Raw genomic sequence first — 21784 nt, forward strand, 5'->3', positions numbered from 1 at the left:
TCTTAATTTGTAATTTTGATTAGAGATCTAATATGCAATTTTTTTTTTCAGAAGCTAGGGGCTTGGTGAAGATATTAGTGATCTTCAGTCTTGATGAACTTCAATTCAATCTCTCCTTTCTCAGTTGATTCTTTGATGAAATGGTGTCTTAGCTCAATGTGCTTTGTTCTTCCATTAAAAATTGGATTTTTAGTCATTCCAATTGAGGGGACCAGGATGTAGAGGAGCTGAATATCAAGGGATTGGGAGTAGGACAGACTACTACATTGGTAAAGGGAGGTCCCAACACCAGCAGTGTCCACGACTAGGACCAAAGTTAATGATGACATTGCTAAAGAAGTTGACACAAAGGACACTACTTCGTTGTCTTTGATATTGAGGGGAGTAATTTTACAACACCAATAGGGTCTACGGTTGTAGAATGAACAATTACTGATGGGGAAGGAGTTGCCCCTATTGTAGAATCTATAAATATTGAACCCTCCTTTGATGTAAATATGGAGGGTGTAGAAATCATAGGAGTAGAGGAGCCTTCCACGATTGAGGTTGCCATTGTACATAATGAGGGTGTTGAGACTGGTCTCTGAGGATAGTGTGGAGGATGTGAATGTTGTTTAGACAAGAAATAATGATTGCGAAGATAATGCTGCAGTTGTACATAATGAGGGGGAAACCATCAATAAGGCATGTGAGTAAACTGGTGGGAGTGTAGGTAAGGAGGCAGAAATTGCTAGTTAGGGCCACCACCGAGGTAATGCTTACTTCATATAGATGTGTGTTTATGACTTGTATTGTAGACTTCACATGCATCATTGGTCATGATATCATTATGTTGTACTTGGGCAACAACCATGATCGTTGTGATGTAGTATGTAGTGACCTGCTAGGGGAGTAGAAATTTGTGTCTCAATCAGAGGATATCCCTAAATTCGAGCCTAACTTCGAGGGTGGAATTACTTTGTTTTAGTTCAAGAAGAAATTCTAGGTACCATGTGGTTGTGAAGAGATGTCACTATTAATGCTCTATAAGAGTTGTTAGATAGTGTATGCCTTTAGCTCCAATCAGAATGATGTACCTAATGACATTTATTGTAAATGAATAAAGTACATATTTGATTCATGTTATTGTGGTGGGTTTTTGTGTAATACTCTTAAACTAAACATTTATGAGACTCGTGTTAGTTTAGAATGTTCACAGCCGTTGGATAAGTCTGGGACCACTTAGTGTTCATGTTAGTTTTTATAAGGTGGCTTGGCCCAAGGACCACTTAGTTTAAGTGGGCCCATTAAGAGCCCATGTGATGGGCTTAGGGGGTTCACTGTCCACAACAGTGTATTCGGCCAAGCCTTGTAATAGAGGCTGGGCTGAACCCATGTGGCTGATGTGTAGATCAATGTTTGGGTCTCACGCCATACAAAAAAGCCCAACTAGGTAGCAGTTTGGAAAGCCACTGAGCACATGAGACTTATTGGGCCTAAAACCCATTTCGAACTGGTTTAGTTAGACTAATTAAAGATGGGCGGATCTGGGATTGAGATCAGCAGATAGGATAGGGTTTTACCTTATCCACTCAGAGAGTCTAGATCCAAATAGAGATTTGGATATGGAAATCTCCTAATGAGATTAGGAGAGAGCTGATCTAATCTGTAGATAAGATAATGACTTATCCTTATCACTTAAAGAGAGTTCAGATTCAAATAAGGATTTGAATAAGGAAATTCCTAATGGGATTAGGAGGTGCTCTTTAAATCTATAAAAGGAGGGGGTGAACCATTCAGATCATCCAAAAACATCTCATCCCCAGAGATTAGATCTCAGATCACAGAGAGAGAACAACAATAGTGTGACTGCGCCATCTTCTCCCTGCGTTCTCCTCCAATTGCCGCCTATTGCCAGTTCAATCTCCAGTTTTGTAGGAGCGATCAAGAATAGTTCTTGATATTAGCCTTTGGAGAAAGGCTGATCTGAAGTCGTGCTCACAGCCTCCATCGAATCCTTGCTGAAGGGTTCGGTTATTGGGAAGAACACTACTGATTTTGCTCCACCCTACATTGTGTCATCTTTAGTGGGAGTAGTCTTTGGAGATTTTCTTTGGGCGTGAACACCATCGTTGTAGGATATTGTTTTTTCGTATCAGGTATCACCCTCTCCTACCTTTTGGTTTCAGATCTGGTTCGGTTCTTGGTTCAAAATTGATCATTGAAAATGCAGATTTTCTAAAACAGGGAATGTGATTCCTAGATGGAAGAGAGAAATTTTTGAAATTTCGCCCTACCTTCCTGTAAGGTTCGGCCATCCATATGATGGATCTCTCATCCCTTCAGTGGTATCAGAGCCAGGTTCAAATCTTGAACCAAAATAAATCAGATCTGAACCTGTGCAAATGGCAGAACGCCTTCTGCTCATTTGCGCAGATTAGGGTTTTTTCTAGGAAATCGATTCTCAGTTAAAGGGCGAATGATCTGAAATTAATTTTTGTAAATCTAGAATATATTTAGAATTATTCTATATGATTTTCTTGATTTATGGGTTGTTCGTACAAAGGAGATCGAAATCTTTATTGGCTCAGGATATCTGCAATTTGTAGATTTTTACATTCTGGTCTGTAATTAATTTTTTGTTTAATTTTTAGACTGAATGTATAGGTATTCAATCTGATGTAATATTAATAGAAAATTAGGGTTTTTTCTATTTAATTTTATTCCAAAATCGAAATTGGATGCGTTGGAGAAGGATAATTCGCAGGAGAAATTACTATCTGCGATTTACAGTTTATGAAACTGCAAACTGTGATCTAACATTTGTTTTGCAGGTTCGAGATGTGCGAACAACCCTGTTACTGATTTCTGATTGTCTTTTATCAGTAAATTTAATTTTAGATCGTTTCTTAAATTAATTCTTTAATTAAAAATCAAACCCTATACCCATTCGAACCAGATTGGTCGAAACTGGTTGGACCGAATCTGTGGTTCGACGGAGGCTGATGTTTGCCCTAATTTTCCACTTTTGGGCCAAGGGATTGATATTTAATTGAAAGATTTAATTCGGCCCACACCTGCAAGGCCCAGTTTTAAAGAGTTAAAACTGCTAAAAGCCCACTAATTGCAGATGAGTTATATGGGCCAAATTGCTTAACCCTATTCGGCTCATACACCTAGATAATATTAATTAGTAATATTATGGATTAAAATGGGCTTTATAGATATTAATTGATTGGATCAATTTTATCCCTACATGTGATGTATGGATGTATGATGTGCAACGTACATGGGCCATAAGTACTTGGCCCATGCAAATACGATAGTGGCTCTTGCGCACACCATGGCTAAATGCACATCATTGCCATGGTGTCCCTATGGGTCATTGGATGACCTCCCTCAGTGGTGGGCTCCACACCCCTGAAAAGGATCCGTGCGGAACCCTAACTGTTTAGAGCCCACCAGAAATCTAGTTTTATGAAAGTCAGTGGGAGCCACTTTGGTTTGACCTAAATTAAACTAGGGCGTAACTTTGTTCCCTCCTATGAGTGCATGTGATAGGGAGATTCATATGATGAACTCTGTAAAAGCCTTCCATCATTAGCATGAAGATGGGTAATTCAGTAATGAGGAAACACACCATAAAATTGGGCTATCCATTTGCTCATAGATCTATTGGAATGTTTCATAAGATGATAGGGATGTCATAGACCGATGTAGGAGGGTCTTACCAGAAAATTGAAGACTCTCTCATGGTACATTGGTATTCATGAATATGATGGGTGAGCACTCATTAGAAAGAAAGTGGTATGCTGTTGTAGGCACCCAAAAATAAAACCTATACCCGTGAGAATAAAATGTAGTAGTGCGAGTAAAGATCGTTCCCACAGAGAGTATCTAACCTGAATTATGTGCTATGTGAATCAAAGATGGAGGGGGTGTGTGTAACGAAAACCAGATTTGAAAGAAAGAAAATCATAATTAAAGAAAACAAAATTTAAATGGGAAGCAAGGCAATTTAGAGTGCTGTAATTAACCAAAAGAACGAATCTTGGTCTATGATAACATCCACCACCAGAATTTCACTACTGCTCATCGATGCAAGAATAAATCAATCTAGACTTTGAATATTCATTGTAGGAATTATTTTCCTCCATCTTCCTAATATCAGTTAATCGGAAAACAAGCGATCCTCTTAACCCTTACTACTGAACAACCCCTAAACAAGCATTAAAGATTTAATCCATCAATAGCATTAAACATTAGAGATCGATGAAACTAAACAACACAAGTACAAGCGGTTGCATTTAATTCAGTCGAGTGTCCTTCCTAGGATCTAACAATTTTTGACACAACAAATCATTAAACCCTAGTTGTTTCGCAGATTAGAGGGACCAAACAATTACGAATTTGATATCTAATCTAGCAATAGATTGTAACGAATAATAAACTACTAGGACTTCCTAGCAATCAAATGAAACAATCATAGATATAAACATAGAAGAACATTCGATATCCAAAGCATGAATTAAACAATAAAAACCAAATTAGATCTCACAGTTTGGTGGATTCTAAGGCTTCTGCTTCCTTCGACCAAGTACAAGAGTTTAGCCACGCATGGTCATGGTAAAAACTCCAAGAAAATCAAAGAATGAAGAAGAGGGGCGGAGAGAAGAGAAAAGAAGAGAAGAGGGGTTCAGCTGCTCCCAATCTGCTTTCCTTCTCTCTAGGTTTTTTTCCTCTTATCTACTTCCCCCAAGAGAAGTTTACAATATCTCCTAAAATTCCTCTAGTTTCATCTACGAGTCTGACTTATCCAGAAAAGACACACAAATAAGATAAAACAAAGTTCTTGTGTGAGTGGAAGAGTGGTGAAATCGTGGATGAAAGCTTCAAGGCTAAGGAATGTCTTCAACACGTCACCAATGCAGTTGCAGAGAATTCAGGCCCAATTTTGACATCGATGCAATCTGAATCTATCAAAACTCAAAACAGGAAAGCTGTAGAACTTTTCCTTATCTTTCCAACTCATATTGAATCATTTCAATCGAAGACCGGATGAGAGAGTTATGTTCAATCTACCACATGGCGCCGAAATTGTGTAAAATGATCCGATTAGTCTTGTTTCTCACCTAACGCCTCATTTCGTGCCTCAAACCAAAATATAAGAATTATAATTGCATTTGGGCATAAAATAAACATAAAAGGCTAATTATTAAGGGAGAAAAATATGATATTTTTCGTTCTCATCAGAAAGGTTTAACCTAAAATGGCAATGAACCTTGTCTGACAGGTCAAAGGAAAAGCGAATATGATGAGTGGATATGATCATTCACAGAAAGGTGGTGGGGTTATGCAACTGAAACAGTTGGCCCCATGAACCCCATGTGATTTCCTACATTTCCAGAGACATAAGTCATTGTTTCTGTCATTGAGATGAGAGGAAAATCTCAGAGATGAATAAATGAGAATATAACATAGATTAAAAGCCATATCTATGTAGATAACATGAATCAAATTAGGTTGTGGATAAATGTTTGCTTTTTATTAGAAATGTCAAATGGACAATTTGCAAAGCTGTTGGACGACAATAAGCTTAAGGGCCCAAACTATGTTGACTGATACTGAAACCTTATGTTGGTCTTGACTTCTGAGAAGTTGGACAAGGTGGCTAAAACTCCTACCCCGGATCGTCATTGAGATGGGAGGGAAATCTCAGAGATGAATAAATGGGAATATAACATAAATTAAAAGCCATATCTATGTAGATAACATGAATCAAAATAGGTTGTGGATAAATGTTTGCTTTTTATTAGAAATGTCAAATGGACAATTTGCAAAGCTGTTGGACGACAATAAGCTTAAGGGCCCAAACTATGTTGACTGATATTGAAACCTTATGTTGGTCTTGACTTCTGAGTTGGACAAGGTGGTTAAAACTCCTACCCCGGAGCGTCTGAGTGATAGGGCTTCTGAGGCCCAAAGAAGGGACTATCAAGAATGGGAGGAGAAAAACTCCCTAACTCGGTGCTATATCATTGCCTCCCTGGAATCCGATACAGAGGCAGTTTGATCAGATCGAACTTGCCAAGGACATATTGGATAGTTTAAAGACAATGTATGAAGAGCATAATCGTTCTATTCGACAGAAGGTCCTGAAACAGTTCATGACCGCACTGATGTCCAAGGGGTAGCAAATTCATGATCATTGTCTTCGGATGATGGGTTACATCAATGAACTTGAAGCTCTTGGATATGGGCTGGACCATGTGACAAAGATAGACGCCATCTTAAACTCTTTGCCTCCTTCCTTCAATCCGTTCATCATGAATTACAATATGAATAAACTGAATGTCGCATTCAGGAACTCAGCAATATGTTGCAGAGGGCCGAAGAACTGATAAAGAAGGATGAGCCTATTGCTATGCTTGTTGAAGTTAGCAAGTCAGGTAAGAAAAAGAGGAAGGCAAAGAAGAAGTCTCAAAAGAAAGCCACCAAGTCCAAGAAACAGAAGAAGGATAGGGCATCTGATGCATGTCACTTCTTCAAACAAACCGGCCATTGAAAGAGGAACTGTCCTCAGTACTTGGAATCCAAGAAAGGTAATTTCGAATCCTATGTCATAGAAACCAATTTGTTGGTAACTTCTGCGTCCTAGTGTATTGACTCCGGGGCATCGACCCATGCATGTAACTCACTGCAGGGGTTCAGGATAAGTAGAAGACTGAGTGACAGAGAAGTAACGCTTTACTTGGGGACTTTTGCAAGTGTTGCAGCTGCGGTTATAGGAACCGTAGAGTTATTTTTCAGAGAATGATCAATTGTACTGAAAGATTGTCTTTATGTACAAAATTTCAGAAGAAATTTGATCTCTATTTCAAAATTGTGTGCGGATGGATATTCTATTCTCTTTGGTAATACGATTACTGTTAAAAAAATAACAAATTCATCGCACGCGGAGAACTTGAGAATGGTCTCTATGTTCTCCATCATTCTCTGGAAACTAACATATCCGAAACTACGTCGGTTGATATCCCCAAGAAAAGAATCCATGATACAGTTAATCCCATGTGCCTATGGCATTACCGACTTGGCCATATCAGCATTGATCTTATCACAAGGTTGGTAAAGGATGGTCCTTCGGATTTTCTAACTGTAGAAAATCTTTCCACTTGTGAGCCTTGCCTTCAGGGTAAAATGACGAAACGACCATTTAACGGTAAGCCTGAAAGATGTATGGGCACGCTTGACCTTATACATATTGAAGTATGTGGTCCCCTGAGTGTTAGGACTTGTAACTAGCATGTGCATTTTATTACATTTACCGACGGTTATTCTCGGTATGGTTACGTGTACCTAATGAGACACAAGTCTGAATCATTTGAAAAGTTCAAAGAGTTCGGAGAAGAGGTCGAGAAACAGTTAGGGAGAGAAATTAAGACCCTTCGATCGGATCGACGTGGCAAGTATCTCTCTGACGAATTCAGGGGCTACTTGAAGGTCAACGGGATAGTATCACAGTTAACTCCTCTTGCTACACCACATCTTAACGGTGTTTCAAAGAGAAGGAATAGGACCTTATTGGATATGGTCCGGTCAATTCTTGTGCACTCAGAGTTACCCACATCCTTTTGGGGTTTCGCATTAGAGACTGCGATATACGTGCTGAATCGGGTTCCAACCAAATCGGTTCCGAATACTCCATATGAACTTTGGATCGGAAAGAAACCAAGTGTCAGACACTTGAAGATTTGGGGTTGTCCAACACGTGTTAAAAGAACGAGTGTAGACAAATTGGAATCCAAGACCAGCCATTGCCTATTCGTAGGCTACCCCAAGGGCTCTGTGGGTTACCTATTCTATGACCTAAGTGAGTAGAAGGTGTTCTGCAACCGAAATGCACATTTCTTGGAGGATGATTATATCCTGAACAATCATCGTTAGGAAATTGTTCTTGATGATGAGAGCTCTGGAGTAGTGGGAGGTGTCCCATAAGTTCCAGGTAGTGACCAACCTAGAAGATCTACCCAGGTATCCAGGCCTCCAGTCCATTTTGGCTATGACCAGGATAGTTACCTGGTGGAAGATGACTTTGTGAGGAGGATCCCATGACTTATGCGGAAGCTATGTTGGACATAGATTCCTTGAAGTAGGTAGATGCCATGAGAGTTGAGATGGACTCAATGGAGACCAATGGAGTCTAGACTCTAGTAGATCCGCCCCCCGGGGTAAAAGCAATTGGTTGCAAATGCATCTATAAGAGGAAGAAGGGCCTCGATGGTAAGGTTGAGACCTACAATGCTCGTCTGGTGGCGAAAGGGAGAAACCTTTTCACCTGTGGCCATGCTTAAATCCATAAGGATTCTGCTAGCTGTAGCAGCATACCATGACTACAAGATTTGGTAGATAGATGTCAAAATTGTGTTCCTGAATGGAGATCTTACTGAAGATATCTATATGCAGCAACCACAATGTTTCATAGCTGCGGGTCAGGAACACATGGTATGTAAATTAAATAGATCCATATATAGACTTAAGCAAACTTCTAGGAGTTGAAACATCAGGTTTGACTCTACTGTCAAAATGTTTGACTTTGAGCAGAATCCGAATGAACCCTGTGTTTACAAGAAAACCAGTGGAGATAAGGTTATGTTTCTGGTTTTGTATGTAGACGACATTCTACTCATTGGGAATGACGTAGGAATGTTGACTACAATGAAAGTATGGCTTTCACAACAATTCTCCATGAAAAATCTTGGAGAAGCCTCCTATATACTAGGTCTTCGACTCTATAGAGATAGATCGAAGAGGATAATAGGATTATCCCAATCTGCTTACATTGACAAAATAATCAAGAGATACATCATGGAGAACTCTAAGAAGGGAAATATTTCTTTCAAGCATGGAGTCACTCTCTCCAAAAATGTGTCCCAAGACTTCTGAGGAGATTGAGGGCATGAAGAACGTTTCCTATGCCTCAGCCATAGGGAGCATCATGTATGCCATGCTATGCACTCGTCCTGACATTGCTCAGGCAGTGAGTGTGGTAAACAGATTTCAGGCCAACCCAGGGCAGGAGCATTAGACTACTGTGAAAAATATACAAAAGTACCTTCGAAAGACAAAAGAGTTTTGTCTGGTATTCAATGGTAGCTCACTACAGATCCAGATGATAGAAAGTCTACATCTGGGTATGTTTTCATGATATTATCTTGTGTTGTTTGCTGGAAAAGCAGCAAACAGGGGTCCACGGCAGATTCCACAACCTAAGCCGAATACATTGCCGCAAGTGAAGCTGCCAAAGAAACTGTATGGATGAAAAAGTTCATTCATGAATTGGGAGTAATTCCATCCAGCACATCACTCATCCCATTGTTGTGTGACAACAACGGATCTATCGCTCAGGCTAAGGAGCCACGAGCCCACTCGAAGTCGAAGCACATCGAGAGGAAGTACCATGTACTGTGGGAGATAGTTGGAAGAGGGGACGTTCTGATTTAGAAGGTAGCATCAGTGGAGAATGTAGCAGACCCATTGACTAAGCCACTAACACAGAAAGTGTTTGAGAAACATGTGGAAAGTATGGGACTCCGGCTTATACCAGATTGGATCTAAGTGCAAGTAGGAGCTGTTAGACAGTGTATGCCCTTAGCTCCAATCAGAATGATGTACCTTATGACATTTATTGTAAATGAATAAAGTACATATTTGATTCATGTTATTGTAGTGTGTTTCTATGTAATACCCTTAAACTGGATACTTATGAGACTCATGTTAGTTTAGAATGTTCACAGCCGTTGGATAAATTTGGGGAGATTTATCCTGCTAAGGCTGATACTGATGTGCCGCCAAGTGTTGGGGTGGCCTTTCTCAGTTGCTAGGGTGAGATTCGAGGCACATGCAGTGTATGTTTAGTTGAAACCCGGAATCGGACCAGATTTTCAGTATTGCCCTAGACCTTGGAGATTAATGGGAAAAACTGGAAAGTTACACCTAACCCCTAGACTTGATTATGATATTGCAGTAGGTGACGGATTGAGTTGTCTTTGATATGCCAATCAGTAAGATCCTTAGAGGGGGTCAAAACCTGGGTATGTAGGGATAGTCTGAGAATTCATATGAGTGGGTGATCATAGTGACATGATCAGGCCCTTTGTCGGATAAAGGTAATGATCGGGGATGCACTTTCTCTGATGGAAACCAAGACTACCGACAATCGGTTTCAATCGTTGAAATTTGTTTTGCAAAATATATTTATATATGGATATATATATATATATATATATATATATATATAATGGTTTCAAAATGTTTGCAAAAAGGTTTTAATTCCCAGGATCCATGTGAGTAGAGAGTGCAGCACTGTTCCTTGTAGTCGAGGGAGTGGTCATCTCTTGTCGGGCAGTGTTTGATCATTATGGGCTGAGAGGTTAAGTGTAAGACCATTGAGGGTAATAGCTGATGGGCTAATCTTGCATCTGCCCACAGTCCCTAGGTTTTTATAAGGTGGCTTGGCCCAAGGACCACTTAGTTTAAGTGTTGGGCCCATTAAGAGCCCATGTGATGGGCTCAGGGGGTTCACTGTCCATAACAGTGTATTCGGCCAAGTCTTGTAACAGAGGCTGGGTTGAACCCATGTGGTTGATGTGTAGATTAATGTTTAGGTCCCACGCCATACAAAGAAGCCCAACTGGGCAGCAGTTTGGAAGGCCACTAAGCAGATGAGACTTATTGGGCCTAAAGTCCATTTCAAACTGGTTTAGTTAGACTAATTAAGGAGGGGCGGATTTGGGATTGAGATCAGTAGATAGGATAGGGTTTTACTATATCCACTTAGAGAGTCTAGATCCAAATAGAGATTTGGATCTGGAAACCTCCTAATGAGATTAGGAGAGAGCTAATCTAATCTGCAGATAAGATAAGGACTTGTCCTTATCACTTAATTAGAGTCCAAATTCAAATAAGGATTTGAATCAAGAAACTCTTAATGGGATTAGGAGCTGATCTCTTTAAGTCTATAAAAGGAGGAGGGGGCGAACCATTCAGATCATCCAAAAACATCTCATCTCCAGATATTAGATCTCAGATCACAGAGAGAGAAGACAACAACAGTGTGACTGCGCCATCTTCTCCCTACGTTCTCTTCCAGTTGCCGCATATTGCCAGTTCGATCTCTAGTTTTGTAGGAGCGGTCAATAATAGATCTTGATATCAGCCTTTGGAGAAAGGCTGATCTGAAGTCGTGCTCACAGCCTCCATCAAATCCTTGCTGAAGGGTTCGGTTCTTGGGAAGAACATTGTTGATTGTGCTCCACCCTACACTGTGTCATCTTCAGTGGGAGCAATCTTTGGAGATTTTCTTTGGGCGTGAACACCATCATAGGAGGATACTGTTTCTTCGTATCTAGTATCACCCTCTCCTACCTTTTGGTTTTAGATCTAGTTCGGTTCTTGGTTCAAGATTGATTCTTGAAAATGCAGATTTTTTAAAACAGGGAATGTGATTCCCAGATGGGAGAGAGAGAAATTTTTGAAATTTCGCCCTACCTTCCTGTAGGGTTCGGCCATCCATATGATGGATCTCTCATCCCTTTAGGAGTTTCCTCATAGACTCGACAATTTGCGCACTCACCAAGGTGTTTTTGAATATTGTATGTTGCATTCACATATGATTGTTGAGATTGGAGTTAGAGAAACCTTCTCGTACCAAATTGCTTTCTTGGGCCAAGACATTGGAGGCACTTGGGTCAAGTGAATACAAAACTATAGATGTTCTCAAAGAATTAACTAACAATTGTGTTGTGTTTGCTTTGGAACAACACAAGGTTCTCCATACGTATATTCAATCCATGTCACATGACAACTTAATTTATTATGTGCTCGCTTAATTAATCTTATTAGTAATGTGCGTAAGGCCCATTTTTTTAAGGGTTCACTTCCCTAGGCGTTGCCTGGCCACTATAGGCTTGAATATTGTGTAGTGTAGGACCCATAAAAGTCTTAAATAAGTCTACAAGGGTTTAGCCTATGTCTGGAAGGGGTAAGTCGAATTCACTGCCTTAGGGTAGTGAACCCCTAAGCCAATCAATTGTGGGCTCAATTAGGGCCCAACACTTGAACATAAATGACTATTGGGTTCAACCACCCTACGAAAACCCAAGGATAATGGACTTATGTAATATGAAGCCCATTAGGTTATCGGCCTTCTAATGGTCTCTTTCCTTAACTTCTCATCCCATAATCATAAAAAATTACTCACAAGAAAGAACTTCTTCCCTAACTGCAAAATGCAGTGTTATACTCTACTCAAATGAATCTTAGGATTAAAACCTTTTTGCAAATATTTTTTTTTGAAAATAATAATATAATATATAAATATATTTTGTAAATCAAATTTCAAATATTGTTGAAATCACTATTGATAGTTTAGGTTTCTATCAGATAGAGTGTAAACCCTGATATTCACTTTGTTTGATGAAGGGCCCAGTCTTATCACTATGATCACCCACTCAGGTAATTTCCTAAACTACTCCAACATGCCTTGGTATTTTACTTGTAATAGATCTCATTGGTTGGCATATCAAAAGTAGATTAGTCCAAGACCTATTGCAATATCATAATCAAGTCTATGGTTAAGTGCAATTTTCTAATTTTGCCTATCTATTTCCATGGTCCAGGGCACAACTACAAATTAGTCTAGGTTTAGTGTTTCATTCAAACACCCACTGAGTGTGCTTTGGGTTTAGCCCTAGCACCTGAGATAAGTTGCTCCATCAATTTAGAAGCACATTAGTGTTAGCATTGTCTAGATACACTCTCTAAATCTATCCAATGATTGGGAATATTATAAACTAACACAAGTCTCGTAACTATCCAGTCTAAGGAGTAATTTACAAAAATACACCAATCTATTCACAAAACAACAATGTACTTATATTATTCATATAAAAATGTCTATGTACATTAATCTGATTGAAACTTGTCATCACCCAATATTGGCTTGGTTCCTTCACCCTACCCTCTTTCAAGATCCTAACACATGAAAACATAACCAAATCAGCCTGAGACCTTCATTTCAATACAGTCCACATGTCAATCATCTGAACAATAAACTAAACCCCCGATTAATGAGAACTTTGAGATGAACATCGAACATTAGATTAGACATGATCCTAGGCTTAGGAAACTAAAATTTAGTTAGCCAAACCCTAAAAGATTCATCTTTCATCACATCAACCCCCTTTCTAATAGTTTTGATCTACGTGATATTTAAACATTGACTCTATAAATCCAAATTCAGCACATTCATTGCCTCAAGATCACTAGGATACGATCAACTAGAAAATCCCACTATAAATCTATGACGATCAACCTTAAAAATGCCAAGATTTCGTTTTGACAACCCTGAATGAATAGAGATAGAAATCTAAGATCAACCATTTCTCTCTTAGATCAAAACCATTCACTTGACTCCTCACCTTAATCCATGCCCACATACCAAATTTTAACTAAAAATTTCCTTTTTTAACCATTCAATCAATAAAGGTTTTGATTTGATGTTTACGGTTAAACCACACAAGAAGTCATATCCAGAGTCCAAAATTCATGAAATAAACCACTCATCAAATCCAACCTTAAAGTCCTTCATTTCCTCCCAAAGCAATCAAGATTCTATTCCAAACCTTCTTATTAGTCGATAAACCATAAACCAAAACCTTGATCTACACTAAATCTTCTAATCCACTCATTTGATCAAAGATCCACCACCTCCATCAGATTTAGGACTTCCAAAAATTCTTGCCCACCAGATTTTATTCCAAAATTCCCCCGTTTAGCCCTTCATCAAGCTAAGATTTTGTTTCAACAAATCTCATTGGTTAGAGCTTATCAGCCATAGATCTTCATCCAAGCCTCATTAGATTAATCAAAACTCACCACTGTGTTTAGAGACCCAAAAAACCCTAACACGTCAAATTTCATGACTTTATTCACTCATTTGATTATTAAACTAAAAGGATTTAGTTTTGACGCGTTAGATTAAATCATCACATTAGTTATCCCAACCTGAGAGATCAAGAATATAGAGGCTGACGTCAACTCCATACTTGACTTGTTAAAATACCTATAAAATCAGGCCTAGTAGAATTAAAAAAACACAAAACCCAAAGATACTCTTACTTAAAGTGAAGAAAAAACAAAATGACATTTAAGGATAACTCAAATTTACATTTTATGCCATTGATAGCCCCCTATATGAGACTATAATGATAGGTACGCCTCAAACTTTCATTTGATACACAAAGCATGTGAAAATCAACTCCAAATCAAAGAGAATCTTTCACCAAAAAGGAAAACTTGATTGAATACCCTTTTCCTTGAACATCTTTGCCCATTTTCTTGAAAAAGTTGTCTTGAAGCCCAGGCTTTCTGATTGGGTGAATTTCAGCTTGTTCCCCTTCTTTTCTCTATAAATAGAGACTCAAGTCAAGCATTGAGGGATTAGAGAAGGGGAGAAATAAAAGAGAGACCTCAGAAGCATCTCCAACCTCTACAAAACTCCTATTCTTGAGAAAACCCCCAAGATTTTGAACCCAATACTTCAAATATGCTACTCTGTTATTAGACTGGAGATTTTGTAAACAAAAGCACACCCCAGTTCATGAATCCATTTAATCTTCATTCTAATTTGTGTCAATTGTTGGAAAACTCTTGTAAATGTCACACATAAGAGGTAAGCCTCTCCTTTTTTAACTCAAACTTGTAATTTCTAGGTTGCTTAAAGTTTTGAGACCTTGGATAACTCGTGCTCTTAGCTTATCCTAGACTAAGAAAAAGAGGTAGAGAGGCAAGGGCCTTAGGAAAATCTGTACCTAAGGCCTGATAACATCATCTTAAATTAGTCTTTAGAGAAGTTGGGATCATTTTTTTCCAGATTTTAAAAATTCTAGTAATCATTTTAATGGTTTTTCGTTTGAAATTGAACCTAAACCATTCCTGTATTGGGATGTTACAATAGCTTGGAGAGAGGGGTGTCCAACACCTTTCCCCTCGCAATCCTTGGAACTTGAAATCTCTTATTTAAGTGCTTATCCCCATGGAGAATGGAGTCACTATTTCGAAGATAAATTAATTTTTTAAATCTGAAAATAGGGGCCCATTTTCTTAGAAAAATGGATGGCAACTCCTTTTGCTTGAGTCACCCATGAGCTTTTCAGGGCTCACAGACCTAAAGTCACACACTATCTAACAACTCACACTTGCACTTAGGTCCAATCAGGCATAGCCTCAGTTCCTTACTATCCACATGCCCTTCAAACACTTTCTAGATGTCTCCTATACTAATAATCTCCCGTAGGATGCGATATTTCCTTTCGATGTACTTTGACTTCAAGTGAACTCTAAGACCATTGGCTTGAGCAATGGATTCAATGTTGTCATACAACAGTGGAATGGGTTTGATGGTATGACTCCTAACTATTAGACAAATTTCTTCAATCAAACTACTTCCTTGTGATCTTTATTTATGGCAATGTGCTCAGCCATGATCGTGGAATCTACTGTGAACCCTTGTTTGCAACTTCTTCATCTAATAATGCAAGATCCCAACATAAAGATGTATCTAGATGTAGACTTTCTATAATTTAGGTTAGATTGAAAATTGGTGTTTGTGTAACCGATCACTTGTAATGAACTATAATTGAAGATAAGACAAAATTCTTTAGTTCTTATTAGGTATTTTAGTATGTTTTTTCACAACTATCCAATGCTCTTGTCCTAGGTTGGATTAATATCAACCTATAACATTAACAACCTTAACTATGTTAGGTCAAGTGCACAAAATTGTTAGACAATGCATGCCCTTAATTCCAATCAGATTGATATATGCAAACATTTATATATAAATAATATAAGTACATTATTGTTTTATATTCAATTAATGTGTTTCTATGAATTACTCCTTAAACTGGACACTCATGAGACTTGTGTTAGTTTAAAATATTCTCAGCCATTGGATAGACTTAGGGAATCTATCTTGATAAGACTGACACTAATGTGCTACTTAAATGGTGGAGTAGTTTGTATCAACTACAAGGGTTAGACTCAAAGCACATTTAGTGGATGTTTAGATGAAACACTGAATTTGGACCAATTTCTATTTTTGCCTTGGACCTTGGAGACATATGTACAAAATTGGAAAGTTGCACTTAACCCTAGATTAAATTATGATACTACACTAGGATTGGTCCCTTTGTTAGATAAAGTGAAAATTAGGGTTTATATTCTCTTTGATGGAAACCTAAACTGCCAATAGTAGATTTCAACTGCATTTGAAATATCATTTACAAAATACATTTATATATTATTATTATTATTATAATTATTATTATTATTATGAAAAAGGTTTGTAAAAAGTTTTAATCCTAGGATACATATGAGGAAAGAGTGACACTACATTTTGTAGTGAGAGAAGAGGTCTTTCCCTGTGAGCAATGTATTGATTATTGAGAGGTTAAGGGCAAGAGACCATTACAGGGCTGATAACCTGATGGACTTCATTTCACATAAGTTTAGTATTTTTTTTTATAGGGTGGCTGAATCCAATGATCATTTATGTTTAAATGTTGGGCCCAAACTGAGCCTAAATTGATTGGGTCAGGGGTTCACTATCGTTAGGCAATGAATTCAACCTGACCCTTTCTAGGGTTAGGGCCAAATCCTAGTAGACTTATGTTAGACCTTTGTGGGTCTCACACTATACAATGTTCAGGCTTATGTGGCCTTCCAACACCTAAGTTAATGAGTTATTAAATAGAATGGGCCAAAGGCCATTTACCAATACGGTAGTTAAGTGATCACATGACAACTTGACTTCAATAAAAAATGGGTATGGGTATGGGTATGGAGCACCCGATATTTTAATAAGATAATTCTTATCTAACTAAAGATAAGTCTTGATCCAAATCTAATTTGGATTACATCCTAATAGGATTAGGATAGTGCTCTACATAAGTGAGTAAAAGGGGGGGGGGGACAAATCACGCTGTTCTCTCTACCTTCTTGCTCTCTTCTCTTCCCCCTTCACACCTAAAAAACCCTAGTTCGATCCAGATGTGGTGGGGGATGAAATTAATCACTTATCTGCTATGTTTTTAGGGAAAACATCAACTAGATTAGAGATCGATTTTGTAGAAAGGTATTGTTGAATCGACTTCACTCTTGCAACTGCACCATCTTCAGTTAGATGCCAATTTAAGTTTGACATTGGGGGTGAACTACAACTATGGGAGTTGCACACTATGGACTCCATATTAGGTATAATCAGTTTTAATTGTGTTTCAATTATGGTATGGTTCAGTGTAAGATCGATAAAAAAATTTTAGATTTCAAAATATCGAGAAACTGGTTCTCAGGTTGGGTTGATTTTTTTATTTTTTTAATTCAGCCAAAAACTATAACTGGTTTGGGCATGTTTAATTGAGTTTCCAACTCATCCACTAGTGGTATTAGAGAACTGGTTTCAGCTTTGAGATTAAACTTAATCAAATTTGAAATGAGGATCAAATTAGCTTAAACTACTCTAGCCAATTTGAACTAGTTATCATGTAAACTAATAATTCAGATCTCAGTTTGGGCCAATGAAATACATAAATGTTCTTTACATTTTCTTCCATTATTTAGAATAATTTTATAGTAGAATCTTGAGTTCTTGGGCTGGAGTGTAGAGGTGGTCAAATTCTTTAATGGGTGCAAGATTGATGTATACCATGCAATTTTGATATTTACATATGATTTGTAATTTTTTATTTCTCTTAGACAAATAATACTGATGTAAGCACTAGAAAATTAAGGTTTTCTTAGATGATTTACATTGGAGAAACAACTGGGAATCGTAGTGCATAAAGACAAACAAGTTTGATGGGTATAAGAGAAGTTGATGTAGTTTTGCAATTTTGTCTAGATTGGATTCGAACCATCACACTCCTAGATCTAGTAGTTTTATTGTTTTGAGTTTTTACTTTCTGACCATTTCTACTAATTTTATGGTGAATCATGGTTGGAAATATTCAAAGCTTATGATTTGGTCATGTTTTGGACACCGAACCCTATGAACTAGTTTTGGTCAACTCTATATGGGCCAAAGCTAAGGTTCTTTGGGGAATGATAAAAGCCCCATAGATCATTGTGTAAGTGATAGATTACAGACCTAAGCCAAGGTTTTGATGGGCCATGTCATGGACCAATTCTGCCTATGCTTGTAAAACCCAATTATATTTAGATTAAAGCTAAGTAAGTCTATTCAACTTGTACTACTATATGGGCCAAATTGCTTTTTGCAGTTGGGATCATATACCAATGCATATATTATTTGATAAATGAGTCCACTAATGAGTTGATAGTGAGTTAATCTAAATGAGTCTATTTTTCACAGTCTTTAAGTTGATGTTGATCAAGTACATGTGATGATATATGCTACGTGAATGTGATTTACACATGGGCTAGAAGTGTTTCAACCATGTCAAGATTTTATGTGGCTCTCTATGTCCATCATGGCTGAATGCACATCATTTCCATGAATGTTCCACAGATTATTAATTGATCTCCTACATTGTAGGTTATTCTCTTGTTTCCTCTCCAAATAGGGGAAGCCCACAAAAACCGTAACCTGTTTGAGCGCATTTAAACCTAACTTTATGAAATCTAGTGGGAGTTGTTTCAATATGACCTAAACTGACATAGGTATTATCATAGAATGACATCTATAAAGGCATACTATCATTGGCATGAAGATCGTTTGAATAGATGGGCAGAAATGCATCATAAAATTGTGTTATTTGCTTCACAGAGACAATTAGTTGAATTATCTCATATGATGATAGGGGCATCATAAACTAGTGGAAGGGGTCTATCCTAAAATGGAAGACCTTCTCATATTTCCTTGAGGCTTCCGACATGACGGGTCAACACTTATCAATTAGAAAGATTTATCCTAAAATGACTATTAACTTTGTCTAATGGAGGCTAGAAGGAAAACTCATAAGACATGAGTGGCTTTGTGATCCTTCACAGAAAATGATAGGGTTATATAGTTGATACAGTTTGCCCTATGTACCTATGTGATTCATCGCATTTTTAATGCCATGAGCAATGTTTCCATCCTTGAGATTGGGGGAAATTTCAAAGATGAATGAATAGAAATGGAATATAGGTAAATGTCAATTCTTTATTAATAACATAAAATAATATCAGTCATGGACTAATTACTCATTCGTACAATTTATCAAAGATGACATATGAACCATTCTCTAAATTACTTGATGACATAAGCTGAAAGGATCCAACTATGTAGATTAGATACACAACCTTAATCTATTACTCACATCTAAGAAATTAAACAAAATTTCCAACTAGAAAGCACTAGAACCTCTCAATGAAAGAGTTTTTAAGGCAAGAAGGAAGGGTTATTAGGAATGGAAAGAGAAAAACTCTCTTGCTCATTGTTGAATTATTGCCTCATTGGACAATTTTACCCAGAGACAATTTGGTAAAATAACATCTTGCAAAAAAAAATTACTAGATAGTCTAAAGGCTATGTATGAGGAGCGAAATTGTTTTGCTCATTAAAAGATCCTAATGTTGTTGATGACTACCAAGATGTCTAAGAACTAGCTAATTCATGACCATGTCATAAAGATTACAGAGTTTATAAATGAACTTAAGGCTCTTAGCTCCAAATTAGATGATGATATCAAAACTAATTTCATCCTGAATCTCCTATCCATGCCCTTTAATTAGTTTGTTCAAAATTACAACATGAACAAGCTAAAATCTACATTGCAAGAGTTCAACAATATGTTACAATCGATTGAGAAACTAATTAGAAAGGACGAGCCAATTGGCATGCTTATTAAATGAGGCAAATCTGGCAAGAAGAAACAGAAGGGCGAGAAGATGCCTCTGGAAAGGCTAACAAAACAAAGAAGTAGAAGAGAGACAAGTTGATAGATGAGTGTCACTTCTACAAACTGGGCACAAAAAGATGAACTGTCCTCAATATTAGGAATCCCTCAAGAAGAAGAAAGAAGATAATTTGAAAATCAAGTTATAAATGCAAATATGTTGGTCACTTCTTCCTCCTAATGAATTAACTCTAGCACTTCAATTTCTACATGTAACACTCTGTAGGGGTTCAAGGAAAACAAAAGGTTGATTGAGTTCGAGATTGTGCTCTACATGGTTAAATCTGCAATAGTCGTAGATGATGTTATAGGAATAGTAGATTTTGTGTTTAGGGAAAATATCATTAGTCTTAAAGATTGTCTTTATGTACTACAACTTAAAAGAAATTTTATTTTAGTTTTTAAGATTTGTAAGGATGGTTATTTTATTTTTTTCTTAGTAATAAGGTTACAATTAAATTGAATAACAAGTTTCTTGCCTATGGAGAACTTGAGAATGGTCTCTTTGCACTCCACCATTCTCTTGAAACAAATGTGACTAATATCTGAAACAAAACCCTATGAAAAGAGCACAACCTGTGAGCCTTAGAACAAATCACAAGATTGATGAAAGATGATCCTCTATATTTTCTCATAGTAGAAAATCTACTAATTTATGAACCTTGCCTTCAAGGTGAGAAGACTAAAAGTCCATTTACAGGTAAGCCTAAATGAAGTATTGGCACACTCGACTTGAAAGAAATACATTACATTTTTTGCCAAAGGCCAATTAACAAATGGTGTATAAGCTCAACAAATCCATATATGAATTAAGAAAGCTTCAAGAAGCTAGAACATCTGGTTTATTTCAACTATCAAACAATTTCACTTTGAGAAAAATCTAAATGAATCCTGTGTTTATAGAAAGACAATGGGAGATATTATTGGTTTTATATGTAGATGACATTCTGCTAATTAGGAATGATGCAACAGTGTTAACAATAGTGAAAGTATGACTCTCACAACAATTCTCCATGAAGGGTCTTTCAGAAGTTTCTTATATTTTGGGAGTTTGGGCTTACCTATATAAGGTTAAGTATGTCTGTGCTTATTTTAGGCTTATTTAAAATGGCCTCTTAGCCATCTTGTCATGAAGACAAGGTTCACATGTTGATAGATTTTCAACTACGAGAAAATCCAAAGGACCATGTCAGTAATGCCATAAGAAAGCTTCACCAATCTTGTGATTCATTTTATGTTTATGTGACAAAGTCAGTAATTTAATAAGAAAATTGGATTAACAATTTCTTGTGTTATTTTCATGGGATTTTAGTTTAGAGTTGTCTCGTTTACATTTGTTTCTAGAGAAGGATGGAGTACATAAAGACCATTTTCAAGTTCTCCATAGGCAATGAACTTATTATTCAATTTAATTATAATATTATTATTGGATAAAATGGAATAACTTTCCTTATAAAGTTTAGAATCTGAAATCAAATTTCTTCTAAGTTGTGGAACATAATGACAATCTTTAAGACTAATGGCACATTCCTTAAAAACTAAATTTATTATTCATATAGTTGTAATTGCAACTGTTACAGATGTACCCATGTATAGTATGACCTCATCCTTAATCAACCTTCTGTTTTTCTTGATCTTCTACAGAGTATTACATGCATGAGTTGAAATCCCACAGTCAATACACCAGGAGGTAGAAGTGACCAACACATTGGTCACTATGACTTGAGTTTTTGAATTACCTTATTTCTTCTTCTTAAGGGATTCTAAATACTATGGGCAATACCTCTTCTAGTGCCCAGTCTACTTGTTAAAGTGACACTCATCTAATAACTTATCTCATTTTTGCT

General features: G+C 37.3%; 1 protein-coding gene across 1 annotated transcript in view; it reads left to right on the forward strand.

The window, feature by feature from the left end:
• The window catches only part of LOC148846058 (putative disease resistance protein At4g19050), a 54312-nt gene extending 32528 nt beyond the window's left edge, over positions 1-21784 (forward strand). The window contains exon 5 of the transcript XR_016102026.1: positions 21582-21784. The gene's annotated coding sequence lies outside the window, so the exon portion shown is untranslated. The remainder of the gene's footprint in view (positions 1-21581) is intronic.

Source organism: Nelumbo lutea, chromosome 7, assembly GCF_056320005.1.
Source record: "Nelumbo lutea isolate HS-2025 chromosome 7, American lotus-T2T, whole genome shotgun sequence".
In the NCBI taxonomy this organism is placed as follows: Eukaryota; Viridiplantae; Streptophyta; class Magnoliopsida; order Proteales; family Nelumbonaceae; genus Nelumbo; species Nelumbo lutea.